Genomic DNA, 16,418 nt, shown 5'->3' with positions numbered 1-16,418 from the left:
GACAACCAGATTATGAAGATAAAAATTGGAGTTGAGATTCTTCCAAGAAACTGTGAAATCCCAGAAGAGTTACTCTAGAAGTAGATGAAAACTGGGAACAGTCCACTGTTTGTAAGACTAAATGTCATCCTCATACCTCAGTCTCTATGGAACAGGTTGATTTACTCTTACTTCAATTGTCAGCTTAAAGAAAACTAAATCCTCTTTAATGGAGATTACTTCTGCATCTTTTCATACTCAATGGTCAGCATTCAATCAAAGAAATTCCAAGGAGGTGAAAGGACACAAAGGACCAAAAACACCAAGAGGAAAAAACAAAACATAGATAATAGAAATAGATTTATAGGTGATCCGGACTGCTGGTGTTATCAGAAACAGACTTTGGAATAACTTACTGAGGCATTCAAGAATTACATGGGAGACGTGGGTTCAACCCCTGGGTCAGGAAGATCCTCTGGAGAAGGAAATGGTAACCCACTCCAGTATTCTTGCCTGGGAAATCCCATGGGCAGAGAAGCCTGGTGGGCTATAGTCTTAGGGTCACAAACAGTCAGACATGACTGAGCAACTAAACAACAATTATATGGGTTAAAAATACCAATACCAAAATTAACAATTCAACAGTTGAGTTTAATAATAAATAATCCTCAAAGAAAGGATTAGTGACTTAAAGATACCTACACAGAAAACATCCAGAATGAAATACAGAGAGAGAAAATGATGGAAAACACACAAATGAATATAAAATATATGCGGGTTATGTTTAAATAAAAATAAACAAAAATTCAAAAACGAACAAATTAATACCAGCAATTAGAATTCCTGGGACAGGAACAGAAATAGGAGAGAGACTCAACATTTGAACAGATGCTAGCTGAGATACTACCTAAAAAAGCAGAAAGACACGATACAGATAGAGAAGCTCTACTAAGAACATAAGTACTCACTCAGTTACATCATATTAAAGCTACAGAAATGAAAGTAACATCTTAAAAGCAGATATGGAAAAAAGATACATTATCTCTGAGTAAGCAACAATGAAAGTCAGCTGACTTTACAAATATAGTAATATTTTATTTTAAAAATTTCACAGAAAGTACTGTTTATATTTCATGTTATATTCAACATTATAAAAGAAGCCCTAGCAACATAAGGTACTCAAAAAATATAAAAGTTATATGGATTGAAAAAGGGAAAATAAAACTAGCATTAGTTACAGATATAATTATATACCTAGAAAATCCAAATACTCTATGTATAAACTATTGGAATTAATAAATGAATTTATCAAGTCATTGAATCCAAGTTAAAATACAAGAAAAAAAACACATGTATTTCTATACACAAAGGAAAAATTAGAACAAAATGTTCAAAATATCATTTCTAATATGATCAAAAAGTAACAACTGCTAATAAATCAAATGATGTGTAATACCTATATACAGAAAACTACAAAATCCCACTGAAAGAATGTATTTATAACTAAATAAATGGAGGAATATATCTCACTCATGAATTGGAAGATTCTGTATTGTGAAGTTTAATTCTGTTTAAATAGTCTGTAGATGGAATATAATCCCACTCAAAAGCTCAGATTTTTCTTTTTAAATTATTAAAAGGATTCTAAAATTCCTACACAGAAGCCATGGATTTAGAATAACTAGGACAATACTGAAGGAAACCAAAACTAGCGGACATAATGCTACCAAATAGAGACACGTAGTATAAAGGTATAAAAACTAAAACACTGTAGTCTTGGAATAAAGTTAGCAATAGACCCATGGAACAGAATAAAGCAAAAAGTATACTACTGTCTGAAAGGCAATGGCGGCACTGCAGTTACACATGGAAGGGATGAGAAATGCTGCTAGGTCAACTTGAAACTATTTCTACAAAACCTATAATGGACCCTGACTTCATGACACATATAAATCAGTACCAGAAGGGCTTGCAAACCCAAAGGTGTGTATGTGCACGCTCAGTTGTGTCTGATTCTTTGCAACCCCATGGACTGTAAGCCACATGGGCTGCAAGCCACAGAACATATTTGCAGGACATGCATCTTGACAAAGAATTCATGCCTACATGAGTACTCAGTTGTGTCCCACTCTGTGATTCCCTGGACTGTAGCCTGTCATGCTCTTCTGTCCATGGGAGTCTCCAGGCAAGGAAATAGAGTGGGTTTCCCTTTCTACTCTGGGGATCTTCCCAACCCAGGGACCAAACCTGCATCCCCTGCATTGGGAGGCAAGATTCTTTACCACTGAGCTACCTGGGGAGCCCCAAAGAATTCATAGACGGTGTAAAAGATTCTTAGAAATCAATTTTAAACAAACAAATACCTAACTTTAAAAAAGAAGAAAAAAACAATGGATGAAGAACCCTGAGCCCTATGATAGAGTGGAGAACACAGCTCATCTAAAATCCAAAGGACAAGTATGAACATGAAAGTATCCTAGGGCAAATGACTAATCCAAGCCTGGTGAGGGAATTGATCAGAGCTCAATTTAGCAAGTAAAGCTGAACAAGGATTTTAAAAGATGAATGGGAGGCAAAGAATAAGCAAAGGGATGCTCCACAGAGAATAATCATGTTGAAAATCAGGAAACAGTCAGCTGCCATGGAAAGCTTGCAGGATGGCAGTGCAGTAACACTGGAGAGTCAGGTGATGGGAGGGAAGAGGAAGGAGACAAAGGGCAAAGGTGAGGAGGAGCCACCTTCAACAGGAAGAGCCTCGTATATGTCATGTTTGTCCGCCTGGACTCTATCAGGTAGATCATCAGGACCCAAACGTAATAAGACCTGCACAAAAGTGTCCTGAGAATTCAGTGGTTTGTCCGGTACCAATAGGCAAGGACTATTAGGTGCTCTGTCTGGGTTCAAGTTCCAGCATCGCCCTTCCTACTTCAAATTCTAGTAAAAAGTTATTCATCTCTTTGTTCTTCACCCATGAAAGGAGGCAACAGAGGTACCTATCTGAGAGAGCTGCTGTGAATATAAATGTCAATACGTATAAAGAGCTTACCATACTGCCTGGCACGTACCAGTCAATAAATGCTAGATAGTATCAGTGTCAGGAACAAATTTTGTGCTCCTTCCCAGTAGAGAAGCAACCTGGGATGTAAGACTTTGGGAATGGAATCAAGACACCTGAAGACAATCTGTCCTGAGGGCTACTGGGTGACTTTGAACTTTTGGGTAAAAAGGCTACATGGTCACTGGGTTCAGATTCTTTTATTTTTTTTAAGTAACCATTCTTGAATTTCAGGAGGCTTGATTATGACTGCGTACGGTGACACAGACCCTGATTGTTTTCCATGATTATGGATTTTCCAGTAGCACATATTGGATTGATATTTAGCCAAATGGCAATGTTTTTGCATGTTCACATTTATTTACTTGCTTAAAATATTCGTTTGACTCATTAGGGGGAAATTGATAGGTGATGATTAATAAGACATTAATACAGCCTGAAACAAAGTTTAGAAAGAAAATGTACACTTACTGATTTCTCTGCTTTTAAAGCTTCGAGAGTGCTTATTGAGTAGCTAATAATTACACAAAAACAGTTATGAGGCTTTCTTCATTTCTAAAGGAATGTTACTGGGATTCTCATCATATCAGCACTGATGTACAGAGCAGTGGGAGGAGGGTGGGGGCGGATCTAGACAGAAGGACCTGCTCTGCTTCAGCAGAGGCTGCCCTGCTGAGAAACAGGACATTATCACTGATATTATTTACAACTGCAAGTGCACGGTGTCATAAAAAAGCAGACTGCCTTTTACTCAATCTTATTACTGTTTTCAAATTCCCAAGAGGCAATGAACTTCCTTATTACCTGCACCCAGGCACCCTTCACTGCCCCTGTTCTATGCCACTGCTTATCGGCACAGGAAACCAAGTATTTTATTATGGGAAAAGTCCTAAGTGGAAAAGTTCAGAGGCAAGTCATTATACATAATTTCAAGTATGATCTCAAGTATATTACATATGAACATTCTATGTCAGAGATGTAATATTGGGTGTTCAGAGATTTACACACACATATAAAATACACACTTGGGTGCACATGTACTTTCCTGTCCATCTATTTATATCTTAGAGGAAAGAAAATACCTAAATTTTATTTTGTTAACTCTTTCTTGTATTTTCCCCATATTTTCTATAAGGAATGTGTATACTCTGGTAATAAGAAAAAGTAAACCTTTATTCTATGTATTTGTTGAACTAGTAATTGCTGTTTGCCAATAAATATTTTGGCAAAATATTTTTCTACTTTAAAACTTTAAGAAGTATCTCTATATCACTCTGATACATAAAGTAAAAAAGGTGAATAAAAACCCAGACCCTTTGTAACACATAGGTCACTCACATAATGGCCAATACCCTCAAGCTCTTATCTACAAATCTCCCATAAATCTTTTACCACATCCCCCAAATACTAGACTCTAAACCACTTGAAGCATTTCTTTTTCCACTTGTATGACCTAGTAGAGTGTCTTGAACTTAACAAAAATTTAATAGATACATATAAACTATATATAGTATAAAGTTATAAGTTTTTATTCAGAAATAAATTTTATTGACTTAAAATCAAATAGTTAAGACGTTTAAAAATAACTCCTCCAAATCATCTTCCTTAAGATACTGAATTAAGTAGTTATAGTATTCTACCTCTGCAAGAAATTGAAGGTATAATATATTCTCATTTCAAGAAGAGATCTTCAGCTCTGGGCCATTATCAGCCTCTCAGTGAGCTTTATACCAACATTTGTTACAACCTACTTATATTTCCCTCTACATTTTAACTAACCAACAAAATGTTAATATGTGCAAGACCAGATGTGATGGTATCACCCAGAAGCATTGCATGGCCTCCTACTATCCATACTCACAAAGGCAGACTGAAGGACCTTCACAGTTTGATCTCAACACCCTCTGCCTTCCTTTTTCCAGCCCCACTTTGCTCCCTCCACATTCCCTGTTGTCGAAAATGCCAAGCTCTCCAGGGTACATCTCCTACTCCTCCACACATATGATCCACAGTGACCTCTCAAGAAAGTGAGGTCCCAACAAACACCTTCCCAGCTGTTGTCTTACTTCACCAGATCAGCATATGTGGTTGCTTAACACTTGCCTTTGGGAGGTTCTGCTTCTCTGCAGGTTTCGTAACCTCCTGCCTTATCAGGCCTTGGGTCATCAGCCAGCCAGGCTTCTTATCTCACACGCTCTATTTACCTACTTATTTGTATCTCTGGCTTATCCAGCTATGTCCCAGTCCATTCCTTACCAGTGACCTCAGGACCAGGACTGTCTCCAAGTCCAGTCACTCTGGGGATAGGTTATAACCTGAACCCTAGTCACTGTTTAGACAGTGGTGGCTATAGTCACCAGTCAGCTATCTCAGGGCTGTGGTAAAAATGATAACTTAAAGGCCTCTGTGACTTGGTCTCTGCCTGCATCTTGATTCAAACAAGCTGATGACTCTGAAGCCAACTTCAAGGACAATGTCATCATCTCAAATGCTCACATCAAAAACGTTGGAGTAATCTCATATTTTCAATTTATTTCATACCTTGTATCTTACTGCCTTTAAAATATATCCAGAATCTGATCAGCACTGCTACCATCATGGCAATCTGACAAGATAATCTCACACTTGAATTACTGTAATAGCCTCTGCTAAGTTTATTCTTGGGTTCCTTCTCAGATGGCGCCAGTGGTAAAGAATCCGTCTGCCAATGCAAGAGACATAGAGATGTGGGTTCAATCTGTGGGTCGGGAAGATCCCCTGGAGGATGACACCACAATCCACTCCAGTATTCTTGCCTGGAGAATCCCATGGACAGAGGAGTCTGGAGGGCTATACTCCATGGGGTCACAAAGAGTCAGAGAGTTCAGTTCAGTTCAGTCACTCAGTTGTGTCCAACTCTTTGTGACCCCTTGGACTGCAGCAGGCCAGGCTGCCCTGTCCATCACCAACTCCCAGAGTTCACTCAAACTCATGCCCATTCAGTCAGTGATGCCATCCAACCATCTCATCCTCTGTTGTCCCCTTCTCCTTCCGCCTTCAGTCTTTCCCAGCATCAGGGTCTTTTCCAGTGAGTCAGTTCTTTGCATCAGGTGGCAAAAGTATTGGAGTTTCAGCTCCATCATCAGTCCTTCAAATGAATATTCAGGACTGATTTCCTTTAAGATGGACTGGTCGGATCTCCTTGCAGTCCAAGGGACTCTCAAGAGTCTTCTCCAACACCACAGTTCAAAAGCATCAATTCTTTGGTGCTCAGCTTTCTTTGTAGTTGTACTCTCACATCCATACAAAACTACTGGAAAATCCATAGCTGGACCTGATTAGATGGACCTTTGTTGGCAATGTCTCTGCTTTTTAATATGCTCTCTAGATTGGTCATAACTTTCCTTCCAAGGAGAAAGTGTCTTTTAATTTCGTGACTGCAGTCACCATCTGCAGTGATTTTGGAGCCCCCCAAAATAAAGTCAGCCACTGTTTCCGTTGTTTCCCCATCTATTTGCCATGCCATGATCTTAGTTTTCTGAATGTTGAGTTTTAAATCAACTTTTTCACTCTCTTCTTTCACTTTCATCAAGAAGTTCTTTAGTTCTTCTTCGCTTTCTGCCCTAAGGGTGATGTCATCTGCATATCTGAGGTTATTGATATTTCTCCCGGCAATCTTGATTCCAGCTTGTGCCTCCTCCAGCCCAGCGTTTCTCAGGATGTACTCTGTATATAAGTTAAATAAGCAGTGTGACAGTATACAGCCTTGACATACTCCTTTTCTGATTTGGAATCAGTCTGTTCCAAGTTCTAACTGTTCCTTCCTGATCTGTATACAGATTTCTCAGGAGGCAGGTCAGGTGGTCTGGTATTCCCATCTCTTTCAGAATTTTCCACAGTTTATTGTGATCCACACAGTCAAAGGCTTTGGCATAGTCAATAAAGCAGAAGTAGATGCTTTTTCTGGAACTCTCTTGCTTTTTCGATAATCCAACAGATGTTGGCAATTTGATCTCTGGTTTCTCTGCCTTTTCTAAATCCAGCTTGAACATCTGGAAGTTCATGATTCACGAACTGTTGAAACCTGGCTTGGAGACTTTTAAGCATTTCTTTGCTAGTGTGTGGGATGAGTCAGACATGACTGAAGCAAATTAGCAAGCTTATTCTTGAGTGCTTATAGTTAATTTTCAATACTGTAGCCGGATATATCCTTTTAAAATACAGCATATTTCAAATTGACCATGTCTCTCTTTTGCCCAAAATTCTCCAGTGGCTCCCCATTTTACATGGAGCATAAACCAAGGTCCTTGTAGTGGTCCATGAGGACCTCATGGTACCTCTCTGAACTCACCTGCTCATCTCCCTTTGTTTTCTTGGGTCCAGGAACTGGCACCCACACTATTCCTCTAATACACAAGGAGGCATGTCCTTGCCCTAAAGCTTACCCCAGGTCCAGTCTGCTCTGCCCACAAGGAGACACGGGACTCATTCCTTCTTTCCTCAAATCTTGACACCATCATCACCTTGTTGGTGAAGCCTCTTTGGAGAATCCAGTTTAAAATCTTAAACTGCCCCCTGCCACCACTCAATGCTCCTTCCCTCCAAGTTTGTGTTCTGTTTTTCTCCATAGCCCTCCTCATTTATTGTGCTTATTATCTAAATCTCCCTATTTGTCCATAAGCTCCATGCAAAGACAGTGTTTCTTTGGGGTTTTATTCCCTTATGTATCCTCAGAATTTAGAACTGTATTTGACAAGCAGTTTACATTCAATCAATATTTGCAGAATGAGTGAGCCGCCTGCTATACTGATCACCTGTTAAGGCTCGCCAAAGGCTGGCTGATCCAGTCATAGCTGAACACAACAGAGGCCAAAGGACAATCTCATTGAGTATTTCTTCTAAGGTGTCCTTTATGTGAAACCCAGAGAATTTGTTTCTTTCCTGTGTGTCCTAACACAGTCTGTATCCTAGGTGCTACACCCCATCCACGTATCAGTCTTCACTTCTGACTTCCAGCAGCAAACCCCACAGTGGCTTTGTGCCTGGTCTGTTTAGAAACCAGCACTCCCACACGGCCACCAGCCATGCTCCAGGCCAGACCCCCTCACCAGGTCTTCTACAACCTCCATTTGGGAATAGGCCGCCATTCATACTTTCCGATTATGATCCCTTTGGATCATTACCACTGACTTCATCATGCCTATTACCAGAAAGCAGATTATTCATCATTAAAATACGGATCATCAGTTCAGTTCAGTTCAGTTGCTCAGTCGTGTCCAACTCTTCGTGAGCCCATGAATCACAGCACGCCAGGCCTCCTTGTCCATCACCATCTCCCGGAGTTCACTCAGACTCACGTCCATTGAGTCCGTGATGCCATCCAGCCATCTCATCCTCTGTTGTCCCCTTCTCCTGCTGCCCCCAATCCCTCCCAGCATCATAAAAGTACCTATTTCATGAGGTGGGCGGTGTGAAGGTCAATTTAAAGTAGTGCATGTAAACTGCTGAACAGTACATGACTCATAAGGGTTCCACAAATATTCCATGTGACTGTTACTGGATTATACAACATACACCCTTTCCTCAAAATCAGTTGCTAGTTCCAGTCCTGATCATAAAAGCTAAGCAATGTTCTTCAAGAAATTTTAAGAGTCACTAGTTAAATGAGATGAAAAATTGATATCAAGTATATGTCTCATGATGAACCTAATGCAACTACCAGAGAATAGGCAAAAATCCTTGAACCACAAGATGTCAATCTGATGTGAGAACCTCCCTCACCTCAAAAAGACATCCTAAAGCAACCCCCCCCCACCCCGCCCATTACATTTCACATCTCATTAAGAGGACAGATAAGCAAAGGACAGTTGCGTCCCTTTATTCTCATGGAAGTTAACATTTGATAAGGTACTTCAATCTGACCTGATTCCCTAAGTTTATCACCACCATCAGCTGCAAGCCTCAATTTATTTATATCATTTTAAAATAACTTGCTTATTTATTTATTTTGGCTGTGCTGGGTCTTTGTTGCTGCATGCACTTTTTTCTAAGTTGCAGCCACAGGGGCTATTCTCTAGTTTCAGAACCCAAGCTTCTCACTGCGGTGGCTTCTCTTCACATGGAGCCAGTAGTTGCGGCTCCTGGGTTCTGGATCACAGCGCCAACAGCTGTGGTGCACAGGCTTAGTTACTCCACGCATGTGGGGTGTGCCCAGACCACCAGAGATTGAACTGTATCTTTTGCACTGGCAGGCGGATTCTCCACCACTGAGCCACCAGGAAAGCCTTTATTTGCATCACTTTAAACAGGGATGCCCACAGAGTTGAGGTTAAGTTCTCTTCATCCATGTTCTTTTGACTTCCCATTGGGATATCACTTGCCCCTTTCTCCTGTGCAGAATTACTTTTCTGGCTTTCCCCAAAAACAGCATCTGAGTTTGCACAACTGCTAAATTCTATCCCTATGAACTTTTGGTATCACTGAGACATTAGGAAAACTGAATGTTTTATGATCATAATGTTTTATGATGGCAATTAAATCTGCCATTCCAAAAACTACTAAAGGTGTGGTATCAGAAAAATATTACACACTTCAATAAGTACGTGTTATTTTTTATTTTAATCCTACGACAGGAAGGAAAATGAGGAAACCGAAATTATCATTAAAAAATAAACTGTCTACTTCAGAGATCCCAGAATACATTGAACTAAGTTCGGTGCCATGGTGGATAACAGTCTCCCTCACAGTTCAGTGGAAAGAATGTACACAGCACATGCAGTCCTAAGGGAACTGCTTCTCACAGCTCATATTGTAAAAAGAAAAGAATTAAAGGATACCAAAAGATAGTACCTGAGGGCAGAAAATGGTCTTAAAAACATTTCCCTTGATCAAATAAATCATGTGCACTCTGAATAATTCAAATTTTAAAACCTTTTTTTCCCAACCAGTAATAGAGGTATAGGTTAATATCACCAAGGCAGAGTTTCTGATAAATTTACTGTCTCCTATAAATGATTTTAAGTATTCTTTTAAAAGTTAAACTCTTCCCCAAATTGCCACTGTCAAATAAAAATGGGTTAAAAATGAAAATCAAGGGTGATTTTTAGATTTTACCTGATAAGACATAGCCTGGCAAAATACCTGAAACTCATAAATCACACATGACTTTAGAATAAAAAACAAGCTGGAGATCTTATATAACAATTTTATTTGTATTTTTTCATACATTTCAGATTAATTGCTTCCATTAAGCAAAAAAAGAAATAGCCTCTCAGTCTGGAAAGTAACAGTTTTAAGCTGAGATGACTAATTAGGGTAAGTCTTAAATAATATGTCCTATATTACTTGTTTAATTATATCAGAAATATTTAGTAAGTAATAATAGTTCATAAATTCAGGGTTACTTGAACTTTGGACACTAAATGTCAGGTCTAAAATAAAACTTACAAAAAATTGCTCTTCTTTTTTTATAAATATAGAATCTTTGTGTAAAAATCCAAAAAATTATCACTTTTCAAATTAGAGATGAAATGGAATGACTCTTTTTTTTTCCTCTTGGTCTACAACAATGTTCCCTGTCCTCCCCCTTAGCTTTTCACCAAAACTCTGTATCTTTTCAGATCTTAGCATGGTTTAGAATTTTTTCTTCAATTCTGAACAACTGTCCATTAAAGAGGATGTCTTTTCTGCACATCCTGAGTATAAAATTTGTAACATGTGAGCTGTCTTCACAGTAGGTAGTATTTTCAAGAATGCATACTTACGTTGAATCAATATTTTCCCATTTTGAACCTTCTAAGCAATAACCCTTGGAAAATGCTATGCACTTTGCTAATGCACTGTTACATAATCACCACAATACTTCAGAAATGGATTTGAGTCATTTCATCAACAGCTAATAACCTTGGCTGCCATTCCTGGTAAGATGCTATCGTCTTAGATGCTGGACTTGGTCATTCATTTGCTCTCACTTTTAAAAAAGAAAGGCCAAATCACAGTGATGCAAAAATAAAGGCTGATGAAATTTTGACAACATAAAGTCTGGAAAAATATAGTAAGAGGGAGAAAAGTAGAAGGAGGAGGAAGAGAAGTAGTGGTTGTCATCATCTCAACACCACATGCACCAAACGTATGGGGGTAACATGGTAAACACGTCAGTCCATCCATTCCACTCTCACCAGGACCCAATGGAGTATTAGCATATCCATTTCACAGATGGGAAAACTAAAGCTCAGAGCAGTTGTAGTACAAAGCCTAATGTAAACAGTTGTTTGAGCTGGGATTCAACCTGGCCCTAACTGACTCTGCGATTCAGAGCCTTCATGAGATTCCATGAAGACTCTTTAGAAAAAAGCATCATTTGAAATTGTGCAGTTTTAAAGGAGGATACGATATTTTGCCTATAAAAGTTATCAAGTCAATCAAGAAACCTAAAACACTCCTTTGCAGCCAAAGATGGAGAAGCTCTTTATAGTCAGCAAAAACAAGACCAGGAGCTGACTGTGGCTCAGATCATGAACTCCTTATTGCCAAATTCAGACTGAAATTGAAGAAAGTAGGGAAAACCACTAGACCATTCAGGTATGACCTAAATCAAATTCTTTATGATTAAACAGTGGAAGTGAGAAATAGATTTAAGGGACTAGGTCTGATAGATAGAGTGCCTGATGAACTATGGACAGAGGTTCGTGACATTGTACAAGAGGCAGTGATCAAGACCATCCCCAAGAAAAAGAAATGCAAAAAAGCAAAATGGCTGTCTGATGAGACCTTACAAATAGCTGTGAAAAGAAGAGAAGCAAAAAGCAAAGGAGAAAAGCAAATATGCCCATTTGAATGCAAAGTTCTAAAGAATAGCAAGGAGAGATAAGAAAGCCTTCCTCAGTGATCAATGCAAAGAAATAGAGGAAAACAACGGAATAGGAAAGACTAGAGAACCTTTAAGAAAATTAGAGATACCAAGGGAACATTTCATGCAGAGATGGGCTCGATAAAGGACAGAAATGGTATGGACCTAACAGAAGCAGAAGATATTAAGAAGAGATGGCAAGAATACAAAGAACTATACAAAAAAGATCTTCATGACCCAGATAATCACGATGGTGTGATCACTCACCTAGAGCCAGACTTCCTGGAATGCGAAGTCAGTGGGACTTAAGAAGCATCACTATGAACAAGGCTAGTGGAGGTGATAGAATTCCAGTTGAGCTATTTCAAATCCTAAAAGATGATGCTGTGAAAGTGCTGCACTCAATATGCCAGAAAATTTGGAAAACTCAGCAGTGGCCACAGGACTGAAAAGGTCAGTTTTCATTCTATTACCAAAGAAAGACAATGCCAAAGAATGCTCAAACTACCGCACAATTGCACTCATCTCACACACTGGTAAAGTAATGCTCAAAATTCTCCAAGCCAGGCTTCAATGGTATGTGAACCGTAAACTTCCAGATGTTCAAGGTGAATTTCAAAAAGGCAGAGGAACCAGAGATCAAATTGCCAACATCCACTGGAACATCAAAAAAGCAAGAGAGTTCTATTTCTGCTTTATTGACTATGACAAAGCCTTTGACTATGTGGATCACAATCAACTGTGGGAAATTCTGAAAGAGATGGGATTACCAGGCCACCTGACCTGTCTTCTGAGAAATCTGTATGCAGGTCAGGAAGCAACAGTTAGAACTGGACATGGAACAACAGACTAGTTCCAAATAGGAAAAGGAGTACGTCAAGGCTGTATATTGTCACCCTGCTTATTTAACTTCTATGCAGAGTACATCATGAGAAACGCTGGGCTGGAAGAAGCACAAGCTGGAATCAAGACTGCCAGGAGAAATATCAATAACCTCAGATATGCAGATGACACCACCCTTATGGCAGAAAAGTGAAGAGGAACTAAAAAGCCTCTTGATGAAAGTGAAAGAAGAGAGTGAAAAAGTTGGCTTAAAGCTCAACATTCAGAAAACTAAGATCATGACATCCGGTCCCATCATTTTATGGCAAATAGACGGGGAACTGTGGAAACAGTGACAGACTATTTTTGGGGGCTCCCAAATCACTGCAGATGGTGACTGCAGTCATGAAATTAAAAGACGCTTACTCCTTGGAAGGAAAGATATGACCAACCTAGACAGCTTATTAAAAAGCAGAGACATTACTTTGCCAACAAAGGTCCGTCTAGTCAAGGCTATGGTTTTTCCAGTAGTCATATATGGATGTGAGAGTTGGACTATAAAGAAAGCTGAGCGCCAAAGAATTGATGCTTTTGAACTGTGGTGTTGGAGAAGACTCTTGAGAGTCCCTTGGACTACAAGGAGATCCAACCAGTCCATCCTAAAGGAGATCAGTCCTGAATATTCATTGGAAGGACTGATGTTGAAGCTGAAACTCCAATACATTAGCCACCTGATTCAAAGAGCTGACTGATTTGAAAAGACCCTGATGCTGGGAAAGATTGAAGGCAGGAGGAAAAGGGGATGACACAGGATGATATGGTTGGATGAAATCACCTACTCAATGGGCATGAGTCTGAGTAAACTCTGGGAGTTGGTGATGGACAGGGAGGCCTGGCGTGCTGCAGTCATGGGGTCACAAATAGTCGGACACGACTGAGCGACTGAACTGAACTGAAAGAGCATTTTTTTCCTCTTTCCTCTCCCTTAAGTAACTGTGTTAAAAATGATATACTTAATATCAGGGTTATTGGTAGTAATGGAAGATAGGAGAACAGCACCAAGGTTGGCATAGAGAGAGTATTCCCATGCAATCACAATGACAGTTTACATGGTAAAGTCAGTGTAATTTGAAAAAGACTTTTTCACAAAGTCTAAAAACAAGAAACGCTGGAGAGGGTGTGGAGAAAGGAGAATCTTTTTGTATTGTTGGTAGAAATATAACTTGAGATAGCCACTATGGAGAATAAGAGAGAGGTTCTTTAAAAAACTAAAAATAGAACTATCACAATGACCCAGCAATCCCACCACTGGGCATATACCGAGAGAAAATCATAATTCAAAAAGACCCATATACCCCAGTGAGTGTTCATTGCAGCACTGTTTACAACAGCCAGGACATTGAAATAACCTAAATGTCCAATGACAGATAAAATAAAGAAGATGTAGTGTATATATACAATGGAATATTCCTCATGCATAAAAAGGGACAAAACTGAGTCATCTGTAGAGACATGGATGGACCCAGAGACTGTCATACAGAGTGAACTAAGTCAGAAAAACAAGAACAAATATTAAAGTATATTTGTGGAATCTGGAAAAAGAACTGGTATAGATGATCTTATTTATGAAGCAAAAATAGAGACACAGACATAGATAACGTACGGATGGATACCAAAGGGGAAGGCGTGATGGGATGAGTTGGGAGATTGGGATTTATATATGTATATATATACATGTCATGTATGGATGTGAGAGTTGGACTGTGAAGAAGGCTGAGCACCGAAGAATTGATGCTTTTGAACTGTGGTGTTGGAGAAGACTCTTGAGAGTCCCTTGGACTGCAAGGAGATCTAACCAGTCCATTCTGAAGGAGATCGGCCCTGGGATTTCTTTGAATGATGCTAAAGCTGAAACTCCAGTACTTTAGCCACCTCATGCGAAGAGTTGATTCATTGGAAAAGACTCTGATTCTGGGAGGGATTGGGGGCAGGAGGAGAAGGGGACGACCGAGGATGAGATGGCTGGATGGCATCACGGACTCGATGGACGTGAGTCTGAGTGAATTCCGGGAGTTGGTGATGGACAGGGAGGCCTGGCGTGCTGCGATTCATGGGGTCACAAAGAGTCGGACAGGACTGAGCAACTGAACTGAACTGAACTGAACTGATACTATTGATACTATGTATAAAATAGATAACTAATGAGCATCTACTGTATAGAATAGGGAACTCTACTGAACGCTCTGTGATGACCTAAAATGGGAAGGAAATTCACAGAAGAAGAGATATATGGATACAAATAGCTGATTCACTTTGCTGTACAGTGGAGATTAATACAACATTGTAAAGCAACTATAACTACTCCAATAAAAATTTTGCAAAAAAGATTCTTAACAAGATTTCTCTCTCTTTCTCAAAACACACACAGACACACAGACACAGATACATGCACACATTTACACGCACATATAATGCATTTACTCCAAGAAAAGCTATTAAATCAATGTCACAGGATACTACTGTCATTAAATCTGACTAAGCAAAAGCTATTTCCTGGAAGAAACTAATTTTGACTCAAATTTAAAGAATGAAATATTCATGGTGAGTGTTGAAATAGGAAGGGTGCAGAGAGGAAATTCTTAATAAGCATTGGAAACATCAGGAGAGAGATAATAAAGGCAGTGATAAACACATAAATATCCCTTAGCTGGGCAGGGTATGACTGCAAATAAATGGCAATGAAAGTGACACATGGTGACACAGTAAATTCTACTCGTGTAATGAAGGAATATAACATACTGAAATAACCGTGACTCCGTAACTGCTATTAGAGATCTGGATAGGAACATTCGATTTAAAAAATCCTGAAAGGTTTTGCTTTGTGTCTTTCATTAAATAAGTGGAGGTACCTGGAGAGGCACCATAACTTGTTCAATCCATAACTAGTTAGCTATCAAGCCTCCAGCACTTTGATTGCACCCATCAAGTCCCAGGAAAAGTCCCCATTATCAGCCACCTTCACTTTGTGGCAATGGGGCCACCCAGTACTTAAGTTTCTGTTAGTATTAAGGATCCCGAGGCCATAACAGACACACCCAGGATCGGTGACTCAGGGAGCAACCAAGATCTAACTCAGGAGATGCAGGTCTGAGCACCCTGGGAATCACGCTGCCCTAATTCTCACTAGATTCTTGCTTATGTGACTTCTCCATATTTCACAAGAGTAAGAGTCACATCTCACAGAAGACACTTGGCTAGAATTAAGAAACAGAAAAACCAGCAGTATTTGCTTAAACATTTACATATCCAAGATGATCATGTACACCTGTGGCTGATTCATGTCAATGTATGGCAAAACCAATACAGTATTGTAAAGCAAAATAAAATAAAAATAAAAATTAAAAAAAATGAAATGATGACTTTATGGATATCTACCACTGAGTAGTTAGAAGAAAAGTGACTTTAATGAAAGATGACTTTTCAAAGCAATTAGAGGAGACATTTTCATAAGAGGTATTCATGGTAATTAGGAATAAATGCATGTATCATCTTGGGAACACTTCTTGAGAGACAAATAATTACCTGGGAAAAGTCTTGCTAGACGCTATCAGACTTTATAAAGTTGAACCAAATATAATTATGTCAACCATACAGTGACATAAATAGAAGGAGGTTAACAAAGAGCCAGTAAATAAAAATAAGATCTTCTTAAGGCACAAGGTGCTACCTACAACT

At 39.2% G+C, this 16,418-nt stretch overlaps 1 protein-coding gene across 2 annotated transcripts in view; it reads right to left on the bottom strand.

Annotated features, from left to right (window-relative positions):
• The window catches only part of FAM83B (family with sequence similarity 83 member B), an 87,233-nt gene that overhangs the window by 61,937 nt on the left and 8,878 nt on the right, over positions 1-16,418 (bottom strand). The window contains exon 1 of one of the 2 annotated variants that reach the window (XM_040249183.1): positions 4,896-5,345. The exons of the other annotated variant lie outside the window; for it this stretch is intronic. The gene's annotated coding sequence lies outside the window, so the exon portion shown is untranslated. Of the gene's footprint in view, positions 1-4,895; positions 5,346-16,418 lie in introns of those variants that run through there. 2 annotated transcript variants of the gene reach the window in all.

This window comes from Oryx dammah, unplaced genomic scaffold (assembly GCF_014754425.2).
Source record: "Oryx dammah isolate SB20612 unplaced genomic scaffold, SCBI_Odam_1.1 HiC_scaffold_11, whole genome shotgun sequence".
Classification (NCBI taxonomy): domain Eukaryota; kingdom Metazoa; phylum Chordata; class Mammalia; order Artiodactyla; family Bovidae; genus Oryx; species Oryx dammah.
This window is presented reverse-complemented; position numbering and strand designations above follow the sequence as displayed.